This window comes from Lepus europaeus, chromosome 23, assembly GCF_033115175.1.
Source record: "Lepus europaeus isolate LE1 chromosome 23, mLepTim1.pri, whole genome shotgun sequence".
NCBI lineage: Eukaryota > Metazoa > Chordata > Mammalia > Lagomorpha > Leporidae > Lepus > Lepus europaeus.
In genome coordinates, this window is record NC_084849.1 from 6,201,608 (window position 1) to 6,211,011 (window position 9,404).

The window sequence follows — 9,404 nt, forward strand, 5'->3', positions numbered from 1 at the left end:
CCAAACAGCCACAGTGGCCAGGGCTGGGCCACGTCAAACCCAGCAGCCCAGAGCTCCATCCAGATCCCACACGGGTGGCAGGGACCCCACTGCTGGACCCGTCCCCTGCTGCTCCCCAGGGTGTACATTAGCAGAATGCTGGAATCAGGAGCGGAGCCAGGATTTGAACCCAGGCACCCCAACGTGGGACATGAGCATCCCAGCTGGTGCCTTAAACCGTTCCACGAAGTGACTGCCCCCCTCCTGTGTGCTTCGAAGATAATCTCTTTAGGTGACTTACAATACCTAAAATAATATACATGTTTTTGAATCGCTGCTATCCTGTATTGTTCAGGGAATAATGACGAGAGAAAGTCTGCGCATGCACAGTAGAGACATTTTTGTTTGACCCGTGGTTGGTTAAACGTAGAGCTCGCAGATACAGGGCCAACTAACACGATTTGTTCTCTGCCCGTGGTTTCTGACTCCTGACGCAGCTTGTCATCTTCTGAGCCACAGGGCCAAAGAACACCTTCTGTTGTAACGGTTGGTCTTGGTCCCTGGTTCCTGACGCGAGAGCTTTGCAGACCCCTGACGTCTGCAGGGTGGTAGGTGTGTGCTCACCATGCTGGGACCCCAGAGAGCTTCAGGAGTGCTGGTCCCACAAAGACCAAGTCTTGATGAGAGGCTGGGAACTTTCAGCCTGGCCTTTGACCTCTGGCAGGAAGAGGGGCTGGTGACTGGATGGATCACGCTCACCTTACGAAGCCGCCATAAAAACCTCATGACAGGACAAACACAGTGGTGAGTGGGTGCACCTGGAGGCAGACGGCCCCCATGCACCTCTTCCACTTGGAGCTGTATACTGCGTGACAAAGTGATACATGGGGGCCATTCTAGCAGATTAGGGACCTGGGGAGGGGGTTGTGCGGAGCCCGACTGCCAGCTGTTGGCCCGGCAGGATGGGTGGAGACCTGGGACTCTGTTCTAGGCACCTGAGCAAGGGGCTGTCTTGAGCAACCTGAGCCCTAAACCTGTGAGGTCTGCGCTAACTCTGGGTCCATGTGTCAGATCTGAATTGAATAGTAGGAAACCCAGCCAGTGTCCACAGGGAACTGGAGAGCTGTGTGGTGTGGGAAAATGTGGTGTCAGAAGTGTTGGGTGCAAAGAGAACAGTTTGGAGCTGGCGTCTACCTAGCAGTTAAGATACTGGTTAAGGGGCTGGCAAGGTGGTGTAGCGGGGAGAAGCTGCCACTTGCAGGGCTGGCATCCCATATGGGCACCGGTTCAAGTCCTGGCTGCTCCACTTCCTATCCAGCTTTCTGCTATGGCCTGGGAAAGCAACAGAAGATGGCCCAAGTCCTTGGACCCCTGCACCTGTGTGGGAGACCCGGAAGAAGCTCCTGGCTCCTGGCTTCAGATCGGCACAGCTCCAGCAGTTGCGACAAATTGGGGAGTGAACCAGTGGAATGAAGACCTCTCTCTCTCTGCCTTTCCTCTCTCTGTATAACTCTGACTTTCAAATAAATAATAAAAATAAATCTTTTTTTTAAAAAAGACACTGGTTGAGACACCAGCCATGATGCCGTGTATCAGTGTACCAGGGTTTGGTTTCCACCGCCTCCTCCTCACTCCAGCTCTCTGCAGTGAGGCCATCCGGGGGACCTGGGTGTCTGTGGGCAAGAACCCAGCAAACGCACTCCAGTAACACAGACCCTCAGCCGCAAGTGCTGGCCCTAGTAGCTGAGTCTCTGCCACCCGTGTGGGAGATCTGGATTGAAGTCCTGGCTCCTGGATCTGGCCTGGCCCAGCCTTAGACGTGTGGCCACTTGGGGAGTAAACCAGAAGACGGGAGCACTTTCGTTCTCTCAAATAAATACATTTTTAACACAAGTTTATTTATTTGAGAGACAGAGTTAAGAGAGAGGGAGAAACAGAGACAGAGAGTTTCCACTTGCTGATTAGGCTGATCCAAAGCCAGGAGCCAGGAGCTTCTTCCAGGTCCCCCATGTGGGTGCAGGGGCCCAAGGACTTGGGCCATCTTCTGCTGCTTTCCCAGGCCATAGCAGAGAGCTGGATGGGAAGTGGAGCAGCCAGGACTAGAACCGGGGCCCATATGGGATGCTGGTGTCACAGGCAATGGCTTTACTACTACACCACAGCGATGACTCCTGAATAATTTTTTAAAAAAGAAAAATGATTTGTTTTCAGTTCAGGGAGAAAATAGATCAGGGAGCTGAGAGGGGCGTGCACTTCAGGCTAGGAGCTAATGGACGATGAGGTTTCTGACTTTCAGAGCGAGGGAATTTGTCATGAAGGAGACAGCCTTAGCCTGGGAACTCTGCAGCTCTGAAAGAAAAGGATGGATACATTTGGCTACATAAACATTCAGACGTTTGTGTGACAAAGGGGACAGAAAGTGGAGCCAATGGAACTGACAGAGCTGGAAAAATATTTGTAATATAAATAGCAGTCAGCAGCTTTTATTGACCAACGTCCCCATGCAGGCATCAGCGTGTTTGCTCTCCGCGGATTAATGGCTGATGGCTAATGGCTAACGAGGCAGTGAAGCAGAGAGCACGCAACACCCGGCTCGCGATGGCCACGATGGCTATGTTATGGATGAAGAAGCTGAGGCACGGCACCGCGGCCCCCGGCCGGTCCGGGCACACTCAACATGTGACCCTTGGCAGGCTGGCCCCAAACCAACACTGTTAATCACTTCTCAGATGAAAGCCAAAAGCCAAACAGACACTATTTAAAGAGCTTTTGCAAACTGACCTGCAAAGGGTAAACAACCCGTACAGAAATGGACCTGGACCAGAAAAAGACTGTTTACAGAGGAGCAAAACCGAACGGGTCACACGCGTATGAAAAGAGACTCAGGTGCACAGGTGGCACGAGAAAGGCCACGGGGAGAGACCACGCAACCTGGCCACGGACTGAGACGCTGGCAGGAATACGGACGAAGGTGCCTTCTCACCCAGATGGGGTTTTGCAGCCATTTGGGAAAGCAATCTGGCAACGCCTGTCAAAACCGAAACTACACAAGCCCTTTGACCCGCTAATCCCGCTCCTGGGAATCTATCCCAAAGACATAAAACCGCCAACAGCAGGACAAGGATGTGTCCCGGAGCGCTGCCACTGCTGTGTTTGCTTGTTTTGTTTTGCTGGACAACGGGCCACACAGTGGATGCTCAGTGCAGGGACAGGGTGGGCTGAGTGGGCTATGCTGCAGCCACTCCGGAATGTTCCACAGCCCTTCACAAGGAATCAGATGCCTGGACTTGCAGCGGGTCCACGCAACAGTGCGTCTTCTGTGCCACTTTCCCAAAACTTACTTCCGTGGAGGAGTTTACCCAAGACAGCAGCAGGAACTCCCGCTGGTTGTTAACCTCTGGCCCCCACAGGGAAGGGAGGGGTCGGGAGACCACTGTGGACTGAGGAGTAAGGAACTGGAGAAAGAGGACTTGGGTGGGGACAAAGGGTTGACTCGAGTGGAAAGCTGTGGCTCACGGGCCAGGCCAGTCTGCCACCTGCCTGGTGAATCTCCAATTACTTATCTTCACTTTAATTGAGAGAGAGACACACACACAGAGATCTTCCATCCGCTGGTTCACTCCCCAAAATGCCCACAACAGCCAGAACTGGCTCAAGCCAAACCCAGGAGCCAGGAACGTAATCCACGTCTCCCGTGTGGGTGGCAGGGACCCACTTATTGAACCATCACTACTACCTCCAGGGAGGCAGAGTGAGGAGCCAGAGCTGGGAACAGAGCTCAGGCCCTCCCATGTGTGGCATGGGCAGCTCCGACGACAGGTTGTGACAAACCTGCGGAACAGTGCCGCTGCTCCTGCAGAAGCTCAGTCCAGGACCCGGCAGTCCGGCTCCGGCAGCACAGCCCAAGGAGTGGGAAGCAAGTGCTCAAATAAAAAGAAGACATGGGGCTGGTGCTGTGGCTCACTTGGTTAATCCTCCACCTGCGGCGCCAGCATTCCATATGGGCGCCGGTTCTAGTCCCGGTTGCTCCTCTTCCAGTCCAGCTCTCTGCTGTGGCCCGGGAGGGCAGCGGAGGATGGCCCAAGTGCTTGGGCCCTGCACCCGCATGGGAGACCCGGAGGAAGCTCCTGGCTCCTGGCTTCAGAAAGGCGCAGCACCACTGTAGCGGCCATTGGAGGGTGAACTAATGGAAGGAAGACCTTTCTCTCTCTCTCTCTCTCTGTCTAACTCTGCCTGTCAAATTAAAAGAGAGAGAGAGAGAGAGAGAGAGAGAGAGAGAGAGAAGACAGCCGTTGGGAGCAGCTCTCTTTAACTGAAAGGCAGGCAGAGGGAGAGAGAGAGGTCCTCCACGCTACCCATCACGGAGGGGAGGGCGGTTGCCGGAGCCAGTCGTGGGTTCTTTTCCTCAGCTTAGTATAGAAATAAAAGGCCAGGAAACAATTTGCAAAGAGGCAGAAATGTTTATTCAGTTGGCAAGCGACAGAGAAAGCGTGCGGTCCGAGAGGAGCCCAGGCGGAGTGCCCGAGCAGGACACCGGCTTTGAGGAAGTGTGCCGTGTGCCGGGTTTTGAAGGCATTACAGCTGTTCATTGGGTTATTGTGTTGGGGGTGCCCATTGGATAGGGGGGTTTCACATATGTATGTTGATTGGCTTGGGGCTCAAGGAGATAGTGGGGGTCTCCTGGAGACATCCCATCTCCTTAGGGGCTCAGACCCCCTCCTCTGCTAGCTGTGGGTGAAAGATTGCACCCATCCTGAAGCGTGATTTAAAGCCGTAAGGTCACACAAGACAGCCGGGATCTCCTGGAGCCAGTCTGACTCTCCCCAGGGGCTTGGCCCCTTCCCCTGCCGGCTCTGAGTGGAAGATTGCCCCCACCCTGAAGGTGTGATTTAAGGCCGCAAGGTCACACGTGGAGCACAAGAAGCGGTTAGCAGGGAGATGCCAGTTGGCCTGGAGACCGGCTTTCCAGCCACAGCAGACAGTCTGCTGTGAAGGACATTGTACCTGTGTCTGAAGGGGCCACAGACTCCCAGCCCCACTGGCCGGCTGCATTCCATCTGCTGGTTCACTCCCCAGATGTCCACAGTAGCCAGGGAGGGAGCCAGGCTGAAGCTAGTGTTGTGGTCGAATTTCGCAATCAATGCACAGGGCACAGTCGCGGATGCAAAAGCAGAGGTTTATTTGTTACCAGGGCTGGGACCCCCACCCGCACACAGCCCTTTCCCGGCTGGGACCCCCTACCCGCACACAGCCCTTTAGCAGAGCACAGGCAAAAGGCCCCCTCATTTGCATAAGGGAAGTTTTTATAGCCTCACACTTACAAGGGTGCAGGTCATCTCCTACGTAGGTTACCTTCTCACTCTCTGTAGGACAAGGTATTGGGACCTAACATGTTCATTGGTTCATTCAAACGTAAAGATTATATACGTTATGTGGCGGGAAGGCCACACAAAGGGGATGGCACAGGGAGGCACTGGCAGGAAGCATCAGGCCATAAATCCCAGGGGAGCTGGTGGGGGGTCAGGAGGTCATACATTCCAGGGGAGCATAGCCGGCAAGCAAGCAGGCAGAGTACAGAAGACTCCAACTCCTACACTAGCAGCCTCAAGCTCAACCTGGATCTCCCACGTGGGTGCCGTGGGCGCCAGGGACTCAGGAGCGTGAACCTCATCTGGTGTGTCCTGGGTGTGCATTAGCAGGAAGCTGGATGGGAAGTGGGTAAGCAGGCACTCTTATGTAGGATGTGGTATCCCAAGTGGAGGCTTAGCTGCTGTGCCAAACACCCACCGCAGCGCTGTTCACAACAGCCGAAGAATGGGAACAACCCGATGTCCCCTGGCAGGTGAACGGATGAGAAAAAGCCCTCTCCCACCCGAAGGAGTGATTCGGACCCAGAAAGCCACAAAGTCCTGACACCTTGAAAACGCGACGCTATACGAAGAAGTCAGACACGAAAGGTCAGCTGGTGTATGAATCCACGCTAGGAACTTCCAGAATGGAAATCCCGAGACAGGAAGCCCGCACCGTGCAGAGCGCTTCCTTGGAAGGTTCCGGACAGCGCAGCCTTGCTTGCTGAGTCGGGACTCTGGTTCCCGCACTTCTTGAAGAAGGAAGTTTGGACCGAGGGAGCCACCCAGGCTCCGAGGGCAAGGCTGAGGTCCACGGGATTCACCGCCCTGAATGGGCTACAGACGGCTCTGACAGCAGAGAGCTTGTCGACCGGTGTCACCCGCTGTCCTTGCGAGGGGCCGGGACCCCCGAGAGTGAGTCTGGGTGCGTTTCAGGCAACTGCGGTGGCCTCGCACCCCTGGCTGAGACCTTGCTGTTGGCACGGAGGTGTGACATGGTTCTGGCTGGACTGGTGTGAGGGAAGCCTTCCGAAAGCTGTCCCCACTTTTAGAAGGAACCTTCGCGTTGGGCAGCTACTCAGAAAGTTAAACATAAAACTACCCAGGATCCAGCGGTTCTGCCCTGAGGTCTGTACGCTCGAAGAACACAGGTCGCCCGAGCAAATCCCCGTGGAGGCAGGTCCACAGCAGCCCTGTGCAGAGAAGCCACGAGGGACACAGCGCATCCACGAGGAACGGACGGAGACGTCTGCCCGAACCGTGGAGTGTGTGCCAGCGAGAGGAACGCAGCACTGATGCTCAGACCCTGGAGGACTGGGCTGAGTGGACACCACGTATCGCGCGACTGCTTTTCTATTAAACGTCCACGACAGACAAGGCCATCCGCACAGAAAGCACCCAGGTGCCTGCTGGGGGCTGCTGCTGCGACGGGAGAATGGGAGGTGACTGCTTGACGGTTACTGTGTCTCCTTCGGGATAACGGAATGTTCTAGAACCTGATGGAGGTGGTGGCTGCAGTACACGGTGAAGGGGTTAAACATCCCCAAATCACTTGCTTTAAAGCAGCTAATGCTACGTGATATGAATTTCCACTCAATTTTTTAAAAGATTTATTTGGGAGTCAGAGTTACACAGAGAAGGAAAGGAAGAAAAAGAAAGAGAAAGAGAGAGAGAGAGAGAGGTCCTCCATCTGCTGGTTCACTCCCCCATTCGCCACAGCCAGAGCTGCGTGGATCCGAAGCCACGAGCTTCTTCCAGGTCTCCCACACAGGTGCAGGGACCCAAGGACTTGGGCCATCTTCTACTGCTTTCCCAGGCCACAGCAGAGAGCTGGATCGGAAGTGGAGCAGCTGAGACTTGAACATATAGCATGCCGGCACTGCATGCAACAACTTTACCAACTATGCCACAGTGCCAGCCTTTTTTTTTTTTTTTTTTTTTTTAAGACAGTTGGAAACTTTTGCAAGGATGTTAAGTTTGGAGCAGCCAAGCTGCTTTGCATATGAGGTGACCCGATAAGGCAGAACCAGCACATTAAAGGGCAGCCGAGTGGGACCACGGAGAGAACCCAGGTTCTGGACAAAGTCACTGGCCTGGGCTGGGAACTCTGTGAACCCGACTGTGAGAGACGACGAATATCACCTTTGCTTACAGACATTTGCAGCTGGGTTTTCTACTGTGTGCAGCCAAAAGCAACTTCAAGGTTCTGATAAAGCACAGTGAAGGCATTAGTCTTATCCAAGCAGGAACAAGAAACCCGCAGGCTCCCAGTAACCACCTCTGCACACCCAGGTGTCTCTCGCTGTGTGTGGTGACCGCTAAAGGGGTAAATAACCGGCGACAAGTCCTCAGCGGCAGGCGTTCTCGAGGATGGGGAAGGATCCATGTTCGCTGCTGGACAGCCAAGGGGAACCAAGGCCTCCCACTCCCGGTTGTCTCCAACCAGCCCTAGTGTTCGGAAAAACTGGATGCACGAGCTGTAGGTGCCACAGATAATTACAGGGCTGTCAGCTCTGAGCCCCGTGGGCCAGGCGGAATCAGCCACTGGCCTTGGCGTCGGTGTTGCCCCTCTCTGGGGATCTGGGAGCTTGGCATTGGACACCGCGACGGGACCTGGCACTCTAGGAAACGCTGACCCCTTCCGTCCCTTTTCCAAGCCAGGCTGACTTTTCTGCATCACAGGCTGCGACCGCCAGGCAGCAAAGGAAAACACGGAGTTCCTTCTCCGCAGCCGTCCCTCCCGTCTCCTGTCTCCATGGCTCGGGAAGGCCCCGGCAGGGCAGCCCCTGACCACACCTGCCGCACCTGGAGGGGCTTCAGAGGAAGCGAGCTGGGTGGGCTTTTGCCCAGGGCACTCAGACGCCAACGTGAGGGACGGAGACTTGCGTGCCTTTTTGGCTCTGATCTCGCCCTTGCCATGTTCCTTGGCTCGTAGACCCAAGTCATTGTGTAACGTGTAAACTATGAAAATAAATGACTTACGTGAAAACCTGTTTCACAGCGGATGGATTAAGGGAAACCCTCCCGGGTCTGTGCTGATTAAGGTGCCCTACCGGTTCCAGAAGCTCGCGGGGAAATGAACGTGAAAACCATGCTCTGTCTTCACATTCCGGATCCGCCCCCCCCACCCCGTTTCACTGGGATTTCATACATCCAACGGGCCCTGTCTAGAAAGCGGGGAGCTGTTTTTTCAAGAGGTCTTAAACTGCCTGGAATGTGAGATATTTCCAAAACAACCAGTACATGTGCTAAAATAAAAGGAAGCAAAACACAAACACTCGCTGACTTTGAGAGGGCTGCCAGGCCGAGGACCCTGAGGCAAATGTAAGCAGCGGCCAGGGTCCCATGGGGCCGCCTGAGGGCAGCAGAGGAGGAAGGTCTGTACCCCTCCCCCCAGCTACTCTGACCCACTTTTTTTTTTTTTTTTTTTTTTTTCATTTTCATTTTGTTTGAAAGGCAGAAAGACCAAGACAGAGAGAGACACAAACAGAGCTCTCACCACTGGCTCACTCCCCAAGTACCCACACAGCCCCGGCAAAGTCAGGAGTCTGCAACTCCATCTGGGTCTCCCATCCTGACCGGGGTAGCAGGGACCAAGCACCTGAACCATCACTACTGCCTCCTAGGGTGTGAATGAGCAGGGAAGTGGAATTGGGAGCAGAGCCAGGATTCAAACCAGGCACTCTAATGTGGGATGTGGGCATTCCAAACAGTGTCTTAACTGCTGTGCCAAAGGACTTGTTTATTTATCTGAAAGGCAGAGCTACAGAGAGAGAAGGAGACACACACACACGCAGAGAGAGAGAGAGAGACAGAGAGAGAGACAGAGAGAGATCTTCCATCCACTGCTTCACTCCTCAAACGGCTGCAACAGCCAGGGCTGGGCCAGGCAGAAGCCAGGAGGTGGAGACTCCATTCAGGCCCTCCACACGGGTGAAGGGGCCCAAGGACCTGGGCCGTCTGCTGCTGCTTTCCCAGGCACATTGGCATTGAACTGGTTAAGAAGTAGAGCAGTCAGGACTCGAATCCACGCCCATATAGGAGGCTGGCATTGCAGGTTGCACCTGCTGTGCCACG